At 41.4% G+C, this 15676-nt stretch overlaps 89 pseudogenes; all 89 read right to left on the bottom strand.

Moving 5' to 3' along the window:
- Positions 1–41: 41 nt before the first annotated feature.
- Positions 42–160, bottom strand: LOC120985161 (annotated as a pseudogene).
- Positions 161–217: 57 nt separating this feature from the next.
- Positions 218–336, bottom strand: LOC120985158 (annotated as a pseudogene).
- A 57-nt stretch (positions 337–393) lies between these two features.
- Positions 394–512, bottom strand: LOC120985157 (annotated as a pseudogene).
- A 57-nt stretch (positions 513–569) lies between these two features.
- Positions 570–688, bottom strand: LOC120985156 (annotated as a pseudogene).
- A 57-nt stretch (positions 689–745) lies between these two features.
- Positions 746–864, bottom strand: LOC120985155 (annotated as a pseudogene).
- Positions 865–921: 57 nt separating this feature from the next.
- On the bottom strand, positions 922–1040 carry LOC120985154 (annotated as a pseudogene).
- A 57-nt stretch (positions 1041–1097) lies between these two features.
- On the bottom strand, positions 1098–1216 carry LOC120985153 (annotated as a pseudogene).
- A 57-nt stretch (positions 1217–1273) lies between these two features.
- Positions 1274–1392, bottom strand: LOC120985152 (annotated as a pseudogene).
- Positions 1393–1449: 57 nt separating this feature from the next.
- LOC120985151 lies at positions 1450–1568 on the bottom strand (annotated as a pseudogene).
- A 57-nt stretch (positions 1569–1625) lies between these two features.
- On the bottom strand, positions 1626–1744 carry LOC120985150 (annotated as a pseudogene).
- Positions 1745–1801: 57 nt separating this feature from the next.
- On the bottom strand, positions 1802–1920 carry LOC120985149 (annotated as a pseudogene).
- Positions 1921–1977: 57 nt separating this feature from the next.
- Positions 1978–2096, bottom strand: LOC120985147 (annotated as a pseudogene).
- A 57-nt stretch (positions 2097–2153) lies between these two features.
- On the bottom strand, positions 2154–2272 carry LOC120985146 (annotated as a pseudogene).
- Positions 2273–2329: 57 nt separating this feature from the next.
- On the bottom strand, positions 2330–2448 carry LOC120985145 (annotated as a pseudogene).
- Positions 2449–2505: 57 nt separating this feature from the next.
- Positions 2506–2624, bottom strand: LOC120985144 (annotated as a pseudogene).
- Positions 2625–2681: 57 nt separating this feature from the next.
- Positions 2682–2800, bottom strand: LOC120985143 (annotated as a pseudogene).
- A 57-nt stretch (positions 2801–2857) lies between these two features.
- LOC120985142 lies at positions 2858–2976 on the bottom strand (annotated as a pseudogene).
- A 57-nt stretch (positions 2977–3033) lies between these two features.
- On the bottom strand, positions 3034–3152 carry LOC120985141 (annotated as a pseudogene).
- Positions 3153–3209: 57 nt separating this feature from the next.
- On the bottom strand, positions 3210–3328 carry LOC120985140 (annotated as a pseudogene).
- Positions 3329–3385: 57 nt separating this feature from the next.
- Positions 3386–3504, bottom strand: LOC120985139 (annotated as a pseudogene).
- Positions 3505–3561: 57 nt separating this feature from the next.
- On the bottom strand, positions 3562–3680 carry LOC120985138 (annotated as a pseudogene).
- Positions 3681–3737: 57 nt separating this feature from the next.
- Positions 3738–3856, bottom strand: LOC120985136 (annotated as a pseudogene).
- Positions 3857–3913: 57 nt separating this feature from the next.
- LOC120985135 lies at positions 3914–4032 on the bottom strand (annotated as a pseudogene).
- Positions 4033–4089: 57 nt separating this feature from the next.
- On the bottom strand, positions 4090–4208 carry LOC120985134 (annotated as a pseudogene).
- A 57-nt stretch (positions 4209–4265) lies between these two features.
- LOC120985133 lies at positions 4266–4384 on the bottom strand (annotated as a pseudogene).
- Positions 4385–4441: 57 nt separating this feature from the next.
- On the bottom strand, positions 4442–4560 carry LOC120985132 (annotated as a pseudogene).
- Positions 4561–4617: 57 nt separating this feature from the next.
- Positions 4618–4736, bottom strand: LOC120985131 (annotated as a pseudogene).
- A 57-nt stretch (positions 4737–4793) lies between these two features.
- On the bottom strand, positions 4794–4912 carry LOC120985130 (annotated as a pseudogene).
- A 57-nt stretch (positions 4913–4969) lies between these two features.
- LOC120985129 lies at positions 4970–5088 on the bottom strand (annotated as a pseudogene).
- A 57-nt stretch (positions 5089–5145) lies between these two features.
- On the bottom strand, positions 5146–5264 carry LOC120985127 (annotated as a pseudogene).
- Positions 5265–5321: 57 nt separating this feature from the next.
- Positions 5322–5440, bottom strand: LOC120985126 (annotated as a pseudogene).
- A 57-nt stretch (positions 5441–5497) lies between these two features.
- LOC120985124 lies at positions 5498–5616 on the bottom strand (annotated as a pseudogene).
- A 57-nt stretch (positions 5617–5673) lies between these two features.
- LOC120985123 lies at positions 5674–5792 on the bottom strand (annotated as a pseudogene).
- Positions 5793–5849: 57 nt separating this feature from the next.
- LOC120985122 lies at positions 5850–5968 on the bottom strand (annotated as a pseudogene).
- Positions 5969–6025: 57 nt separating this feature from the next.
- Positions 6026–6144, bottom strand: LOC120985121 (annotated as a pseudogene).
- A 57-nt stretch (positions 6145–6201) lies between these two features.
- On the bottom strand, positions 6202–6320 carry LOC120985120 (annotated as a pseudogene).
- A 57-nt stretch (positions 6321–6377) lies between these two features.
- On the bottom strand, positions 6378–6496 carry LOC120985119 (annotated as a pseudogene).
- Positions 6497–6553: 57 nt separating this feature from the next.
- LOC120985118 lies at positions 6554–6672 on the bottom strand (annotated as a pseudogene).
- A 57-nt stretch (positions 6673–6729) lies between these two features.
- On the bottom strand, positions 6730–6848 carry LOC120985117 (annotated as a pseudogene).
- Positions 6849–6905: 57 nt separating this feature from the next.
- Positions 6906–7024, bottom strand: LOC120985116 (annotated as a pseudogene).
- A 57-nt stretch (positions 7025–7081) lies between these two features.
- Positions 7082–7200, bottom strand: LOC120985115 (annotated as a pseudogene).
- A 57-nt stretch (positions 7201–7257) lies between these two features.
- Positions 7258–7376, bottom strand: LOC120985113 (annotated as a pseudogene).
- Positions 7377–7433: 57 nt separating this feature from the next.
- Positions 7434–7552, bottom strand: LOC120985112 (annotated as a pseudogene).
- A 57-nt stretch (positions 7553–7609) lies between these two features.
- Positions 7610–7728, bottom strand: LOC120985111 (annotated as a pseudogene).
- A 57-nt stretch (positions 7729–7785) lies between these two features.
- On the bottom strand, positions 7786–7904 carry LOC120985110 (annotated as a pseudogene).
- Positions 7905–7961: 57 nt separating this feature from the next.
- On the bottom strand, positions 7962–8080 carry LOC120985109 (annotated as a pseudogene).
- A 57-nt stretch (positions 8081–8137) lies between these two features.
- LOC120985108 lies at positions 8138–8256 on the bottom strand (annotated as a pseudogene).
- A 57-nt stretch (positions 8257–8313) lies between these two features.
- LOC120985107 lies at positions 8314–8432 on the bottom strand (annotated as a pseudogene).
- Positions 8433–8489: 57 nt separating this feature from the next.
- LOC120985106 lies at positions 8490–8608 on the bottom strand (annotated as a pseudogene).
- Positions 8609–8665: 57 nt separating this feature from the next.
- On the bottom strand, positions 8666–8784 carry LOC120985105 (annotated as a pseudogene).
- Positions 8785–8841: 57 nt separating this feature from the next.
- LOC120985104 lies at positions 8842–8960 on the bottom strand (annotated as a pseudogene).
- A 57-nt stretch (positions 8961–9017) lies between these two features.
- Positions 9018–9136, bottom strand: LOC120985102 (annotated as a pseudogene).
- Positions 9137–9193: 57 nt separating this feature from the next.
- Positions 9194–9312, bottom strand: LOC120985101 (annotated as a pseudogene).
- A 57-nt stretch (positions 9313–9369) lies between these two features.
- LOC120985100 lies at positions 9370–9488 on the bottom strand (annotated as a pseudogene).
- Positions 9489–9545: 57 nt separating this feature from the next.
- LOC120985099 lies at positions 9546–9664 on the bottom strand (annotated as a pseudogene).
- Positions 9665–9721: 57 nt separating this feature from the next.
- Positions 9722–9840, bottom strand: LOC120985098 (annotated as a pseudogene).
- Positions 9841–9897: 57 nt separating this feature from the next.
- LOC120985096 lies at positions 9898–10016 on the bottom strand (annotated as a pseudogene).
- Positions 10017–10073: 57 nt separating this feature from the next.
- On the bottom strand, positions 10074–10192 carry LOC120985095 (annotated as a pseudogene).
- Positions 10193–10249: 57 nt separating this feature from the next.
- LOC120985094 lies at positions 10250–10368 on the bottom strand (annotated as a pseudogene).
- Positions 10369–10425: 57 nt separating this feature from the next.
- On the bottom strand, positions 10426–10544 carry LOC120985093 (annotated as a pseudogene).
- Positions 10545–10601: 57 nt separating this feature from the next.
- Positions 10602–10720, bottom strand: LOC120985092 (annotated as a pseudogene).
- Positions 10721–10777: 57 nt separating this feature from the next.
- On the bottom strand, positions 10778–10896 carry LOC120985090 (annotated as a pseudogene).
- Positions 10897–10953: 57 nt separating this feature from the next.
- On the bottom strand, positions 10954–11072 carry LOC120985089 (annotated as a pseudogene).
- A 57-nt stretch (positions 11073–11129) lies between these two features.
- Positions 11130–11248, bottom strand: LOC120985088 (annotated as a pseudogene).
- A 57-nt stretch (positions 11249–11305) lies between these two features.
- Positions 11306–11424, bottom strand: LOC120985087 (annotated as a pseudogene).
- A 57-nt stretch (positions 11425–11481) lies between these two features.
- Positions 11482–11600, bottom strand: LOC120985086 (annotated as a pseudogene).
- Positions 11601–11657: 57 nt separating this feature from the next.
- LOC120985085 lies at positions 11658–11776 on the bottom strand (annotated as a pseudogene).
- Positions 11777–11833: 57 nt separating this feature from the next.
- LOC120985084 lies at positions 11834–11952 on the bottom strand (annotated as a pseudogene).
- Positions 11953–12009: 57 nt separating this feature from the next.
- Positions 12010–12128, bottom strand: LOC120985083 (annotated as a pseudogene).
- Positions 12129–12185: 57 nt separating this feature from the next.
- On the bottom strand, positions 12186–12304 carry LOC120985082 (annotated as a pseudogene).
- Positions 12305–12361: 57 nt separating this feature from the next.
- Positions 12362–12480, bottom strand: LOC120985080 (annotated as a pseudogene).
- Positions 12481–12537: 57 nt separating this feature from the next.
- LOC120985078 lies at positions 12538–12656 on the bottom strand (annotated as a pseudogene).
- Positions 12657–12713: 57 nt separating this feature from the next.
- Positions 12714–12832, bottom strand: LOC120985077 (annotated as a pseudogene).
- Positions 12833–12889: 57 nt separating this feature from the next.
- LOC120985076 lies at positions 12890–13008 on the bottom strand (annotated as a pseudogene).
- Positions 13009–13065: 57 nt separating this feature from the next.
- Positions 13066–13184, bottom strand: LOC120985075 (annotated as a pseudogene).
- A 57-nt stretch (positions 13185–13241) lies between these two features.
- On the bottom strand, positions 13242–13360 carry LOC120985074 (annotated as a pseudogene).
- A 57-nt stretch (positions 13361–13417) lies between these two features.
- On the bottom strand, positions 13418–13536 carry LOC120985380 (annotated as a pseudogene).
- Positions 13537–13593: 57 nt separating this feature from the next.
- On the bottom strand, positions 13594–13712 carry LOC120985379 (annotated as a pseudogene).
- Positions 13713–13769: 57 nt separating this feature from the next.
- Positions 13770–13888, bottom strand: LOC120985378 (annotated as a pseudogene).
- A 57-nt stretch (positions 13889–13945) lies between these two features.
- Positions 13946–14064, bottom strand: LOC120985377 (annotated as a pseudogene).
- Positions 14065–14121: 57 nt separating this feature from the next.
- LOC120985376 lies at positions 14122–14240 on the bottom strand (annotated as a pseudogene).
- A 57-nt stretch (positions 14241–14297) lies between these two features.
- On the bottom strand, positions 14298–14416 carry LOC120985374 (annotated as a pseudogene).
- A 57-nt stretch (positions 14417–14473) lies between these two features.
- LOC120985373 lies at positions 14474–14592 on the bottom strand (annotated as a pseudogene).
- Positions 14593–14649: 57 nt separating this feature from the next.
- LOC120985372 lies at positions 14650–14768 on the bottom strand (annotated as a pseudogene).
- A 57-nt stretch (positions 14769–14825) lies between these two features.
- Positions 14826–14944, bottom strand: LOC120985371 (annotated as a pseudogene).
- Positions 14945–15001: 57 nt separating this feature from the next.
- On the bottom strand, positions 15002–15120 carry LOC120985370 (annotated as a pseudogene).
- Positions 15121–15176: 56 nt separating this feature from the next.
- LOC120985369 lies at positions 15177–15295 on the bottom strand (annotated as a pseudogene).
- A 57-nt stretch (positions 15296–15352) lies between these two features.
- LOC120985368 lies at positions 15353–15471 on the bottom strand (annotated as a pseudogene).
- A 57-nt stretch (positions 15472–15528) lies between these two features.
- Positions 15529–15647, bottom strand: LOC120985367 (annotated as a pseudogene).
- Between the last annotated feature and the right edge of the window lie 29 nt (positions 15648–15676).

Genomic DNA, 15676 nt, shown 5'->3' with positions numbered 1-15676 from the left:
TCCATTGTGCTTTTTTTATGATAAATAAAAGTAAGAAAAAAAGTCAACGGAACAAGGGATTCCCAACCAGTCTCCCAAGCTGGTACTTGCCAAGCCTTAAGCTGCTTATCTTCTGCGATCTGACGAGTGCAGGTACATTCAGCTTAGAATAACCGTTGACAAGCACCCTACTGCAATCCATTGTGCTTTTTTTATGATAAATAAAAGTAAGAAAAAAAGTCAACGGAACAAGGGATTCCCAACCAGTCTCCCAAGCTGGTACTTGCCAAGCCTTAAGCTGCTTATCTTCTGCGATCTGACGAGTGCAGGTACATTCAGCTTAGAATAACCGTTGACAAACACCCTACTGCAATCCATTGTGCTTTTTTTATGATAAATAAAAGTAAGAAAAAAAGTCAACGGAACAAGGGATTCCCAACCAGTCTCCCAAGCTGGTACTTGCCAAGCCTTAAGCTGCTTATCTTCTGCGATCTGACGAGTGCAGGTACATTCAGCTTAGAATAACCGTTGACAAACACCCTACTGCAATCCATTGTGCTTTTTTTATGATAAATAAAAGTAATAAAAAAAGTCAACGGAACAAGGGATTCCCAACCAGTCTCCCAAGCTGGTACTTGCCAAGCCTTAAGCTGCTTATCTTCTGCGATCTGACGAGTGCAGGTACATTCAGCTTAGAATAACCGTTGACAAACACCCTACTGCAATCCATTGTGCTTTTTTTATGATAAATAAAAGTAAGAAAAAAAGTCAACGGAACAAGGGATTCCCAACCAGTCTCCCAAGCTGGTACTTGCCAAGCCTTAAGCTGCTTATCTTCTGCGATCTGACGAGTGCAGGTACATTCAGCTTAGAATAACCGTTGACAAACACCCTACTGCAATCCATTGTGCTTTTTTTATGATAAATAAAAGTAAGAAAAAAAGTCAACGGAACAAGGGATTCCCAACCAGTCTCCCAAGCTGGTACTTGCCAAGCCTTAAGCTGCTTATCTTCTGCGATCTGACGAGTGCAGGTACATTCAGCTTAGAATAACCGTTGACAAACACCCTACTGCAATCCATTGTGCTTTTTTTATGATAAATAAAAGTAATAAAAAAAGTCAACGGAACAAGGGATTCCCAACCAGTCTCCCAAGCTGGTACTTGCCAAGCCTTAAGCTGCTTATCTTCTGCGATCTGACGAGTGCAGGTACATTCAGCTTAGAATAACCGTTGACAAACACCCTACTGCAATCCATTGTGCTTTTTTTATGATAAATAAAAGTAAGAAAAAAAGTCAACGGAACAAGGGATTCCCAACCAGTCTCCCAAGCTGGTACTTGCCAAGCCTTAAGCTGCTTATCTTCTGCGATCTGACGAGTGCAGGTACATTCAGCTTAGAATAACCGTTGACAAGCACCCTACTGCAATCCATTGTGCTTTTTTTATGATAAATAAAAGTAATAAAAAAAGTCAACGGAACAAGGGATTCCCAACCAGTCTCCCAAGCTGGTACTTGCCAAGCCTTAAGCTGCTTATCTTCTGCGATCTGACGAGTGCAGGTACATTCAGCTTAGAATAACCGTTGACAAACACCCTACTGCAATCCATTGTGCTTTTTTTATGATAAATAAAAGTAATAAAAAAAGTCAACGGAACAAGGGATTCCCAACCAGTCTCCCAAGCTGGTACTTGCCAAGCCTTAAGCTGCTTATCTTCTGCGATCTGACGAGTGCAGGTACATTCAGCTTAGAATAACCGTTGACAAACACCCTACTGCAATCCATTGTGCTTTTTTTATGATAAATAAAAGTAAGAAAAAAAGTCAACGGAACAAGGGATTCCCAACCAGTCTCCCAAGCTGGTACTTGCCAAGCCTTAAGCTGCTTATCTTCTGCGATCTGACGAGTGCAGGTACATTCAGCTTAGAATAACCGTTGACAAGCACCCTACTGCAATCCATTGTGCTTTTTTTATGATAAATAAAAGTAAGAAAAAAAGTCAACGGAACAAGGGATTCCCAACCAGTCTCCCAAGCTGGTACTTGCCAAGCCTTAAGCTGCTTATCTTCTGCGATCTGACGAGTGCAGGTACATTCAGCTTAGAATAACCGTTGACAAACACCCTACTGCAATCCATTGTGCTTTTTTTATGATAAATAAAAGTAATAAAAAAAGTCAACGGAACAAGGGATTCCCAACCAGTCTCCCAAGCTGGTACTTGCCAAGCCTTAAGCTGCTTATCTTCTGCGATCTGACGAGTGCAGGTACATTCAGCTTAGAATAACCGTTGACAAACACCCTACTGCAATCCATTGTGCTTTTTTTATGATAAATAAAAGTAAGAAAAAAAGTCAACGGAACAAGGGATTCCCAACCAGTCTCCCAAGCTGGTACTTGCCAAGCCTTAAGCTGCTTATCTTCTGCGATCTGACGAGTGCAGGTACATTCAGCTTAGAATAACCGTTGACAAGCACCCTACTGCAATCCATTGTGCTTTTTTTATGATAAATAAAAGTAAGAAAAAAAGTCAACGGAACAAGGGATTCCCAACCAGTCTCCCAAGCTGGTACTTGCCAAGCCTTAAGCTGCTTATCTTCTGCGATCTGACGAGTGCAGGTACATTCAGCTTAGAATAACCGTTGACAAACACCCTACTGCAATCCATTGTGCTTTTTTTATGATAAATAAAAGTAAGAAAAAAAGTCAACGGAACAAGGGATTCCCAACCAGTCTCCCAAGCTGGTACTTGCCAAGCCTTAAGCTGCTTATCTTCTGCGATCTGACGAGTGCAGGTACATTCAGCTTAGAATAACCGTTGACAAACACCCTACTGCAATCCATTGTGCTTTTTTTATGATAAATAAAAGTAATAAAAAAAGTCAACGGAACAAGGGATTCCCAACCAGTCTCCCAAGCTGGTACTTGCCAAGCCTTAAGCTGCTTATCTTCTGCGATCTGACGAGTGCAGGTACATTCAGCTTAGAATAACCGTTGACAAACACCCTACTGCAATCCATTGTGCTTTTTTTATGATAAATAAAAGTAAGAAAAAAAGTCAACGGAACAAGGGATTCCCAACCAGTCTCCCAAGCTGGTACTTGCCAAGCCTTAAGCTGCTTATCTTCTGCGATCTGACGAGTGCAGGTACATTCAGCTTAGAATAACCGTTGACAAACACCCTACTGCAATCCATTGTGCTTTTTTTATGATAAATAAAAGTAAGAAAAAAAGTCAACGGAACAAGGGATTCCCAACCAGTCTCCCAAGCTGGTACTTGCCAAGCCTTAAGCTGCTTATCTTCTGCGATCTGACGAGTGCAGGTACATTCAGCTTAGAATAACCGTTGACAAACACCCTACTGCAATCCATTGTGCTTTTTTTATGATAAATAAAAGTAAGAAAAAAAGTCAACGGAACAAGGGATTCCCAACCAGTCTCCCAAGCTGGTACTTGCCAAGCCTTAAGCTGCTTATCTTCTGCGATCTGACGAGTGCAGGTACATTCAGCTTAGAATAACCGTTGACAAGCACCCTACTGCAATCCATTGTGCTTTTTTTATGATAAATAAAAGTAATAAAAAAAGTCAACGGAACAAGGGATTCCCAACCAGTCTCCCAAGCTGGTACTTGCCAAGCCTTAAGCTGCTTATCTTCTGCGATCTGACGAGTGCAGGTACATTCAGCTTAGAATAACCGTTGACAAACACCCTACTGCAATCCATTGTGCTTTTTTTATGATAAATAAAAGTAAGAAAAAAAGTCAACGGAACAAGGGATTCCCAACCAGTCTCCCAAGCTGGTACTTGCCAAGCCTTAAGCTGCTTATCTTCTGCGATCTGACGAGTGCAGGTACATTCAGCTTAGAATAACCGTTGACAAACACCCTACTGCAATCCATTGTGCTTTTTTTATGATAAATAAAAGTAATAAAAAAAGTCAACGGAACAAGGGATTCCCAACCAGTCTCCCAAGCTGGTACTTGCCAAGCCTTAAGCTGCTTATCTTCTGCGATCTGACGAGTGCAGGTACATTCAGCTTAGAATAACCGTTGACAAGCACCCTACTGCAATCCATTGTGCTTTTTTTATGATAAATAAAAGTAATAAAAAAAGTCAACGGAACAAGGGATTCCCAACCAGTCTCCCAAGCTGGTACTTGCCAAGCCTTAAGCTGCTTATCTTCTGCGATCTGACGAGTGCAGGTACATTCAGCTTAGAATAACCGTTGACAAACACCCTACTGCAATCCATTGTGCTTTTTTTATGATAAATAAAAGTAAGAAAAAAAGTCAACGGAACAAGGGATTCCCAACCAGTCTCCCAAGCTGGTACTTGCCAAGCCTTAAGCTGCTTATCTTCTGCGATCTGACGAGTGCAGGTACATTCAGCTTAGAATAACCGTTGACAAGCACCCTACTGCAATCCATTGTGCTTTTTTTATGATAAATAAAAGTAATAAAAAAAGTCAACGGAACAAGGGATTCCCAACCAGTCTCCCAAGCTGGTACTTGCCAAGCCTTAAGCTGCTTATCTTCTGCGATCTGACGAGTGCAGGTACATTCAGCTTAGAATAACCGTTGACAAACACCCTACTGCAATCCATTGTGCTTTTTTTATGATAAATAAAAGTAAGAAAAAAAGTCAACGGAACAAGGGATTCCCAACCAGTCTCCCAAGCTGGTACTTGCCAAGCCTTAAGCTGCTTATCTTCTGCGATCTGACGAGTGCAGGTACATTCAGCTTAGAATAACCGTTGACAAGCACCCTACTGCAATCCATTGTGCTTTTTTTATGATAAATAAAAGTAATAAAAAAAGTCAACGGAACAAGGGATTCCCAACCAGTCTCCCAAGCTGGTACTTGCCAAGCCTTAAGCTGCTTATCTTCTGCGATCTGACGAGTGCAGGTACATTCAGCTTAGAATAACCGTTGACAAACACCCTACTGCAATCCATTGTGCTTTTTTTATGATAAATAAAAGTAATAAAAAAAGTCAACGGAACAAGGGATTCCCAACCAGTCTCCCAAGCTGGTACTTGCCAAGCCTTAAGCTGCTTATCTTCTGCGATCTGACGAGTGCAGGTACATTCAGCTTAGAATAACCGTTGACAAACACCCTACTGCAATCCATTGTGCTTTTTTTATGATAAATAAAAGTAAGAAAAAAAGTCAACGGAACAAGGGATTCCCAACCAGTCTCCCAAGCTGGTACTTGCCAAGCCTTAAGCTGCTTATCTTCTGCGATCTGACGAGTGCAGGTACATTCAGCTTAGAATAACCGTTGACAAACACCCTACTGCAATCCATTGTGCTTTTTTTATGATAAATAAAAGTAAGAAAAAAAGTCAACGGAACAAGGGATTCCCAACCAGTCTCCCAAGCTGGTACTTGCCAAGCCTTAAGCTGCTTATCTTCTGCGATCTGACGAGTGCAGGTACATTCAGCTTAGAATAACCGTTGACAAGCACCCTACTGCAATCCATTGTGCTTTTTTTATGATAAATAAAAGTAAGAAAAAAAGTCAACGGAACAAGGGATTCCCAACCAGTCTCCCAAGCTGGTACTTGCCAAGCCTTAAGCTGCTTATCTTCTGCGATCTGACGAGTGCAGGTACATTCAGCTTAGAATAACCGTTGACAAACACCCTACTGCAATCCATTGTGCTTTTTTTATGATAAATAAAAGTAATAAAAAAAGTCAACGGAACAAGGGATTCCCAACCAGTCTCCCAAGCTGGTACTTGCCAAGCCTTAAGCTGCTTATCTTCTGCGATCTGACGAGTGCAGGTACATTCAGCTTAGAATAACCGTTGACAAACACCCTACTGCAATCCATTGTGCTTTTTTTATGATAAATAAAAGTAAGAAAAAAAGTCAACGGAACAAGGGATTCCCAACCAGTCTCCCAAGCTGGTACTTGCCAAGCCTTAAGCTGCTTATCTTCTGCGATCTGACGAGTGCAGGTACATTCAGCTTAGAATAACCGTTGACAAACACCCTACTGCAATCCATTGTGCTTTTTTTATGATAAATAAAAGTAATAAAAAAAGTCAACGGAACAAGGGATTCCCAACCAGTCTCCCAAGCTGGTACTTGCCAAGCCTTAAGCTGCTTATCTTCTGCGATCTGACGAGTGCAGGTACATTCAGCTTAGAATAACCGTTGACAAACACCCTACTGCAATCCATTGTGCTTTTTTTATGATAAATAAAAGTAAGAAAAAAAGTCAACGGAACAAGGGATTCCCAACCAGTCTCCCAAGCTGGTACTTGCCAAGCCTTAAGCTGCTTATCTTCTGCGATCTGACGAGTGCAGGTACATTCAGCTTAGAATAACCGTTGACAAGCACCCTACTGCAATCCATTGTGCTTTTTTTATGATAAATAAAAGTAAGAAAAAAAGTCAACGGAACAAGGGATTCCCAACCAGTCTCCCAAGCTGGTACTTGCCAAGCCTTAAGCTGCTTATCTTCTGCGATCTGACGAGTGCAGGTACATTCAGCTTAGAATAACCGTTGACAAACACCCTACTGCAATCCATTGTGCTTTTTTTATGATAAATAAAAGTAAGAAAAAAAGTCAACGGAACAAGGGATTCCCAACCAGTCTCCCAAGCTGGTACTTGCCAAGCCTTAAGCTGCTTATCTTCTGCGATCTGACGAGTGCAGGTACATTCAGCTTAGAATAACCGTTGACAAGCACCCTACTGCAATCCATTGTGCTTTTTTTATGATAAATAAAAGTAAGAAAAAAAGTCAACGGAACAAGGGATTCCCAACCAGTCTCCCAAGCTGGTACTTGCCAAGCCTTAAGCTGCTTATCTTCTGCGATCTGACGAGTGCAGGTACATTCAGCTTAGAATAACCGTTGACAAACACCCTACTGCAATCCATTGTGCTTTTTTTATGATAAATAAAAGTAAGAAAAAAAGTCAACGGAACAAGGGATTCCCAACCAGTCTCCCAAGCTGGTACTTGCCAAGCCTTAAGCTGCTTATCTTCTGCGATCTGACGAGTGCAGGTACATTCAGCTTAGAATAACCGTTGACAAACACCCTACTGCAATCCATTGTGCTTTTTTTATGATAAATAAAAGTAAGAAAAAAAGTCAACGGAACAAGGGATTCCCAACCAGTCTCCCAAGCTGGTACTTGCCAAGCCTTAAGCTGCTTATCTTCTGCGATCTGACGAGTGCAGGTACATTCAGCTTAGAATAACCGTTGACAAACACCCTACTGCAATCCATTGTGCTTTTTTTATGATAAATAAAAGTAATAAAAAAAGTCAACGGAACAAGGGATTCCCAACCAGTCTCCCAAGCTGGTACTTGCCAAGCCTTAAGCTGCTTATCTTCTGCGATCTGACGAGTGCAGGTACATTCAGCTTAGAATAACCGTTGACAAACACCCTACTGCAATCCATTGTGCTTTTTTTATGATAAATAAAAGTAAGAAAAAAAGTCAACGGAACAAGGGATTCCCAACCAGTCTCCCAAGCTGGTACTTGCCAAGCCTTAAGCTGCTTATCTTCTGCGATCTGACGAGTGCAGGTACATTCAGCTTAGAATAACCGTTGACAAACACCCTACTGCAATCCATTGTGCTTTTTTTATGATAAATAAAAGTAAGAAAAAAAGTCAACGGAACAAGGGATTCCCAACCAGTCTCCCAAGCTGGTACTTGCCAAGCCTTAAGCTGCTTATCTTCTGCGATCTGACGAGTGCAGGTACATTCAGCTTAGAATAACCGTTGACAAGCACCCTACTGCAATCCATTGTGCTTTTTTTATGATAAATAAAAGTAAGAAAAAAAGTCAACGGAACAAGGGATTCCCAACCAGTCTCCCAAGCTGGTACTTGCCAAGCCTTAAGCTGCTTATCTTCTGCGATCTGACGAGTGCAGGTACATTCAGCTTAGAATAACCGTTGACAAACACCCTACTGCAATCCATTGTGCTTTTTTTATGATAAATAAAAGTAATAAAAAAAGTCAACGGAACAAGGGATTCCCAACCAGTCTCCCAAGCTGGTACTTGCCAAGCCTTAAGCTGCTTATCTTCTGCGATCTGACGAGTGCAGGTACATTCAGCTTAGAATAACCGTTGACAAACACCCTACTGCAATCCATTGTGCTTTTTTTATGATAAATAAAAGTAATAAAAAAAGTCAACGGAACAAGGGATTCCCAACCAGTCTCCCAAGCTGGTACTTGCCAAGCCTTAAGCTGCTTATCTTCTGCGATCTGACGAGTGCAGGTACATTCAGCTTAGAATAACCGTTGACAAACACCCTACTGCAATCCATTGTGCTTTTTTTATGATAAATAAAAGTAATAAAAAAAGTCAACGGAACAAGGGATTCCCAACCAGTCTCCCAAGCTGGTACTTGCCAAGCCTTAAGCTGCTTATCTTCTGCGATCTGACGAGTGCAGGTACATTCAGCTTAGAATAACCGTTGACAAACACCCTACTGCAATCCATTGTGCTTTTTTTATGATAAATAAAAGTAAGAAAAAAAGTCAACGGAACAAGGGATTCCCAACCAGTCTCCCAAGCTGGTACTTGCCAAGCCTTAAGCTGCTTATCTTCTGCGATCTGACGAGTGCAGGTACATTCAGCTTAGAATAACCGTTGACAAACACCCTACTGCAATCCATTGTGCTTTTTTTATGATAAATAAAAGTAAGAAAAAAAGTCAACGGAACAAGGGATTCCCAACCAGTCTCCCAAGCTGGTACTTGCCAAGCCTTAAGCTGCTTATCTTCTGCGATCTGACGAGTGCAGGTACATTCAGCTTAGAATAACCGTTGACAAACACCCTACTGCAATCCATTGTGCTTTTTTTATGATAAATAAAAGTAAGAAAAAAAGTCAACGGAACAAGGGATTCCCAACCAGTCTCCCAAGCTGGTACTTGCCAAGCCTTAAGCTGCTTATCTTCTGCGATCTGACGAGTGCAGGTACATTCAGCTTAGAATAACCGTTGACAAGCACCCTACTGCAATCCATTGTGCTTTTTTTATGATAAATAAAAGTAATAAAAAAAGTCAACGGAACAAGGGATTCCCAACCAGTCTCCCAAGCTGGTACTTGCCAAGCCTTAAGCTGCTTATCTTCTGCGATCTGACGAGTGCAGGTACATTCAGCTTAGAATAACCGTTGACAAACACCCTACTGCAATCCATTGTGCTTTTTTTATGATAAATAAAAGTAAGAAAAAAAGTCAACGGAACAAGGGATTCCCAACCAGTCTCCCAAGCTGGTACTTGCCAAGCCTTAAGCTGCTTATCTTCTGCGATCTGACGAGTGCAGGTACATTCAGCTTAGAATAACCGTTGACAAGCACCCTACTGCAATCCATTGTGCTTTTTTTATGATAAATAAAAGTAATAAAAAAAGTCAACGGAACAAGGGATTCCCAACCAGTCTCCCAAGCTGGTACTTGCCAAGCCTTAAGCTGCTTATCTTCTGCGATCTGACGAGTGCAGGTACATTCAGCTTAGAATAACCGTTGACAAACACCCTACTGCAATCCATTGTGCTTTTTTTATGATAAATAAAAGTAAGAAAAAAAGTCAACGGAACAAGGGATTCCCAACCAGTCTCCCAAGCTGGTACTTGCCAAGCCTTAAGCTGCTTATCTTCTGCGATCTGACGAGTGCAGGTACATTCAGCTTAGAATAACCGTTGACAAGCACCCTACTGCAATCCATTGTGCTTTTTTTATGATAAATAAAAGTAAGAAAAAAAGTCAACGGAACAAGGGATTCCCAACCAGTCTCCCAAGCTGGTACTTGCCAAGCCTTAAGCTGCTTATCTTCTGCGATCTGACGAGTGCAGGTACATTCAGCTTAGAATAACCGTTGACAAACACCCTACTGCAATCCATTGTGCTTTTTTTATGATAAATAAAAGTAATAAAAAAAGTCAACGGAACAAGGGATTCCCAACCAGTCTCCCAAGCTGGTACTTGCCAAGCCTTAAGCTGCTTATCTTCTGCGATCTGACGAGTGCAGGTACATTCAGCTTAGAATAACCGTTGACAAACACCCTACTGCAATCCATTGTGCTTTTTTTATGATAAATAAAAGTAATAAAAAAAGTCAACGGAACAAGGGATTCCCAACCAGTCTCCCAAGCTGGTACTTGCCAAGCCTTAAGCTGCTTATCTTCTGCGATCTGACGAGTGCAGGTACATTCAGCTTAGAATAACCGTTGACAAACACCCTACTGCAATCCATTGTGCTTTTTTTATGATAAATAAAAGTAAGAAAAAAAGTCAACGGAACAAGGGATTCCCAACCAGTCTCCCAAGCTGGTACTTGCCAAGCCTTAAGCTGCTTATCTTCTGCGATCTGACGAGTGCAGGTACATTCAGCTTAGAATAACCGTTGACAAGCACCCTACTGCAATCCATTGTGCTTTTTTTATGATAAATAAAAGTAAGAAAAAAAGTCAACGGAACAAGGGATTCCCAACCAGTCTCCCAAGCTGGTACTTGCCAAGCCTTAAGCTGCTTATCTTCTGCGATCTGACGAGTGCAGGTACATTCAGCTTAGAATAACCGTTGACAAACACCCTACTGCAATCCATTGTGCTTTTTTTATGATAAATAAAAGTAAGAAAAAAAGTCAACGGAACAAGGGATTCCCAACCAGTCTCCCAAGCTGGTACTTGCCAAGCCTTAAGCTGCTTATCTTCTGCGATCTGACGAGTGCAGGTACATTCAGCTTAGAATAACCGTTGACAAACACCCTACTGCAATCCATTGTGCTTTTTTTATGATAAATAAAAGTAATAAAAAAAGTCAACGGAACAAGGGATTCCCAACCAGTCTCCCAAGCTGGTACTTGCCAAGCCTTAAGCTGCTTATCTTCTGCGATCTGACGAGTGCAGGTACATTCAGCTTAGAATAACCGTTGACAAACACCCTACTGCAATCCATTGTGCTTTTTTTATGATAAATAAAAGTAAGAAAAAAAGTCAACGGAACAAGGGATTCCCAACCAGTCTCCCAAGCTGGTACTTGCCAAGCCTTAAGCTGCTTATCTTCTGCGATCTGACGAGTGCAGGTACATTCAGCTTAGAATAACCGTTGACAAACACCCTACTGCAATCCATTGTGCTTTTTTTATGATAAATAAAAGTAAGAAAAAAAGTCAACGGAACAAGGGATTCCCAACCAGTCTCCCAAGCTGGTACTTGCCAAGCCTTAAGCTGCTTATCTTCTGCGATCTGACGAGTGCAGGTACATTCAGCTTAGAATAACCGTTGACAAACACCCTACTGCAATCCATTGTGCTTTTTTTATGATAAATAAAAGTAATAAAAAAAGTCAACGGAACAAGGGATTCCCAACCAGTCTCCCAAGCTGGTACTTGCCAAGCCTTAAGCTGCTTATCTTCTGCGATCTGACGAGTGCAGGTACATTCAGCTTAGAATAACCGTTGACAAGCACCCTACTGCAATCCATTGTGCTTTTTTTATGATAAATAAAAGTAAGAAAAAAAGTCAACGGAACAAGGGATTCCCAACCAGTCTCCCAAGCTGGTACTTGCCAAGCCTTAAGCTGCTTATCTTCTGCGATCTGACGAGTGCAGGTACATTCAGCTTAGAATAACCGTTGACAAACACCCTACTGCAATCCATTGTGCTTTTTTTATGATAAATAAAAGTAAGAAAAAAAGTCAACGGAACAAGGGATTCCCAACCAGTCTCCCAAGCTGGTACTTGCCAAGCCTTAAGCTGCTTATCTTCTGCGATCTGACGAGTGCAGGTACATTCAGCTTAGAATAACCGTTGACAAACACCCTACTGCAATCCATTGTGCTTTTTTTATGATAAATAAAAGTAAGAAAAAAAGTCAACGGAACAAGGGATTCCCAACCAGTCTCCCAAGCTGGTACTTGCCAAGCCTTAAGCTGCTTATCTTCTGCGATCTGACGAGTGCAGGTACATTCAGCTTAGAATAACCGTTGACAAACACCCTACTGCAATCCATTGTGCTTTTTTTATGATAAATAAAAGTAATAAAAAAAGTCAACGGAACAAGGGATTCCCAACCAGTCTCCCAAGCTGGTACTTGCCAAGCCTTAAGCTGCTTATCTTCTGCGATCTGACGAGTGCAGGTACATTCAGCTTAGAATAACCGTTGACAAACACCCTACTGCAATCCATTGTGCTTTTTTTATGATAAATAAAAGTAAGAAAAAAAGTCAACGGAACAAGGGATTCCCAACCAGTCTCCCAAGCTGGTACTTGCCAAGCCTTAAGCTGCTTATCTTCTGCGATCTGACGAGTGCAGGTACATTCAGCTTAGAATAACCGTTGACAAACACCCTACTGCAATCCATTGTGCTTTTTTTATGATAAATAAAAGTAATAAAAAAAGTCAACGGAACAAGGGATTCCCAACCAGTCTCCCAAGCTGGTACTTGCCAAGCCTTAAGCTGCTTATCTTCTGCGATCTGACGAGTGCAGGTACATTCAGCTTAGAATAACCGTTGACAAGCACCCTACTGCAATCCATTGTGCTTTTTTTATGATAAATAAAAGTAAGAAAAAAAGTCAACGGAACAAGGGATTCCCAACCAGTCTCCCAAGCTGGTACTTGCCAAGCCTTAAGCTGCTTATCTTCTGCGATCTGACGAGTGCAGGTACATTCAGCTTAGAATAACCGTTGACAAGCACCCTACTGCAATCCATTGTGCTTTTTTTATGATAAATAAAAGTAAGAAAAAAAGTCAACGGAACAAGGGATTCCCAACCAGTCTCCCAAGCTGGTACTTGCCAAGCCTTAAGCTGCTTATCTTCTGCGATCTGACGAGTGCAGGTACATTCAGCTTAGAATAACCGTTGACAAACACCCTACTGCAATCCATTGTGCTTTTTTTATGATAAATAAAAGTAAGAAAAAAAGTCAACGGAACAAGGGATTCCCAACCAGTCTCCCAAGCTGGTACTTGCCAAGCCTTAAGCTGCTTATCTTCTGCGATCTGACGAGTGCAGGTACATTCAGCTTAGAATAACCGTTGACAAGCACCCTACTGCAATCCATTGTGCTTTTTTTATGATAAATAAAAGTAAGAAAAAAAGTCAACGGAACAAGGGATTCCCAACCAGTCTCCCAAGCTGGTACTTGCCAAGCCTTAAGCTGCTTATCTTCTGCGATCTGACGAGTGCAGGTACATTCAGCTTAGAATAACCGTTGACAAACACCCTACTGCAATCCATTGTGCTTTTTTTATGATAAATAAAAGTAATAAAAAAAGTCAACGGAACAAGGGATTCCCAACCAGTCTCCCAAGCTGGTACTTGCCAAGCCTTAAGCTGCTTATCTTCTGCGATCTGACGAGTGCAGGTACATTCAGCTTAGAATAACCGTTGACAAGCACCCTACTGCAATCCATTGTGCTTTTTTTATGATAAATAAAAGTAATAAAAAAAGTCAACGGAACAAGGGATTCCCAACCAGTCTCCCAAGCTGGTACTTGCCAAGCCTTAAGCTGCTTATCTTCTGCGATCTGACGAGTGCAGGTACATTCAGCTTAGAATAACCGTTGACAAACACCCTACTGCAATCCATTGTGCTTTTTTTATGATAAATAAAAGTAAGAAAAAAAGTCAACGGAACAAGGGATTCCCAACCAGTCTCCCAAGCTGGTACTTGCCAAGCCTTAAGCTGCTTATCTTCTGCGATCTGACGAGTGCAGGTACATTCAGCTTAGAATAACCGTTGACAAACACCCTACTGCAATCCATTGTGCTTTTTTTATGATAAATAAAAGTAATAAAAAAAGTCAACGGAACAAGGGATTCCCAACCAGTCTCCCAAGCTGGTACTTGCCAAGCCTTAAGCTGCTTATCTTCTGCGATCTGACGAGTGCAGGTACATTCAGCTTAGAATAACCGTTGACAAACACCCTACTGCAATCCATTGTGCTTTTTTTATGATAAATAAAAGTAATAAAAAAAGTCAACGGAACAAGGGATTCCCAACCAGTCTCCCAAGCTGGTACTTGCCAAGCCTTAAGCTGCTTATCTTCTGCGATCTGACGAGTGCAGGTACATTCAGCTTAGAATAACCGTTGACAAACACCCTACTGCAATCCATTGTGCTTTTTTTATGATAAATAAAAGTAATAAAAAAAGTCAACGGAACAAGGGATTCCCAACCAGTCTCCCAAGCTGGTACTTGCCAAGCCTTAAGCTGCTTATCTTCTGCGATCTGACGAGTGCAGGTACATTCAGCTTAGAATAACCGTTGACAAGCACCCTACTGCAATCCATTGTGCTTTTTTTATGATAAATAAAAGTAAGAAAAAAAGTCAACGGAACAAGGGATTCCCAACCAGTCTCCCAAGCTGGTACTTGCCAAGCCTTAAGCTGCTTATCTTCTGCGATCTGACGAGTGCAGGTACATTCAGCTTAGAATAACCGTTGACAAGCACCCTACTGCAATCCATTGTGCTTTTTTTATGATAAATAAAAGTAAGAAAAAAAGTCAACGGAACAAGGGATTCCCAACCAGTCTCCCAAGCTGGTACTTGCCAAGCCTTAAGCTGCTTATCTTCTGCGATCTGACGAGTGCAGGTACATTCAGCTTAGAATAACCGTTGACAAACACCCTACTGCAATCCATTGTGCTTTTTTTATGATAAATAAAAGTAATAAAAAAAGTCAACGGAACAAGGGATTCCCAACCAGTCTCCCAAGCTGGTACTTGCCAAGCCTTAAGCTGCTTATCTTCTGCGATCTGACGAGTGCAGGTACATTCAGCTTAGAATAACCGTTGACAAGCACCCTACTGCAATCCATTGTGCTTTTTTTATGATAAATAAAAGTAAGAAAAAAAGTCAACGGAACAAGGGATTCCCAACCAGTCTCCCAAGCTGGTACTTGCCAAGCCTTAAGCTGCTTATCTTCTGCGATCTGACGAGTGCAGGTACATTCAGCTTAGAATAACCGTTGACAAACACCCTACTGCAATCCATTGTGCTTTTTTTATGATAAATAAAAGTAATAAAAAAAGTCAACGGAACAAGGGATTCCCAACCAGTCTCCCAAGCTGGTACTTGCCAAGCCTTAAGCTGCTTATCTTCTGCGATCTGACGAGTGCAGGTACATTCAGCTTAGAATAACCGTTGACAAACACCCTACTGCAATCCATTGTGCTTTTTTTATGATAAATAAAAGTAAGAAAAAAGTCAACGGAACAAGGGATTCCCAACCAGTCTCCCAAGCTGGTACTTGCCAAGCCTTAAGCTGCTTATCTTCTGCGATCTGACGAGTGCAGGTACATTCAGCTTAGAATAACCGTTGACAAACACCCTACTGCAATCCATTGTGCTTTTTTTATGATAAATAAAAGTAATAAAAAAAGTCAACGGAACAAGGGATTCCCAACCAGTCTCCCAAGCTGGTACTTGCCAAGCCTTAAGCTGCTTATCTTCTGCGATCTGACGAGTGCAGGTACATTCAGCTTAGAATAACCGTTGACAAGCACCCTACTGCAATCCATTGTGCTTTTTTTATGATAAATAAAAGTAAGAAAAAAAGTCAACGGAACAAGGGATTCCCAACCAGTCTCCCAAGCTGGTACTTGCCAAGCCTTAAGCTGCTTATCTTCTGCGATCTGACGAGTGCAGGTACATTCAGCTTAGAATAACCGTTGACAAGCACCCTACTGCAATCCATTGTGCTTT

Source organism: Bufo bufo, unplaced genomic scaffold (assembly GCF_905171765.1).
Source record: "Bufo bufo unplaced genomic scaffold, aBufBuf1.1, whole genome shotgun sequence".
In the NCBI taxonomy this organism is placed as follows: Eukaryota; Metazoa; Chordata; class Amphibia; order Anura; family Bufonidae; genus Bufo; species Bufo bufo.
Note: the sequence above shows the minus strand (reverse complement) of the source record. Positions and strands in the feature narration are given on the sequence as shown.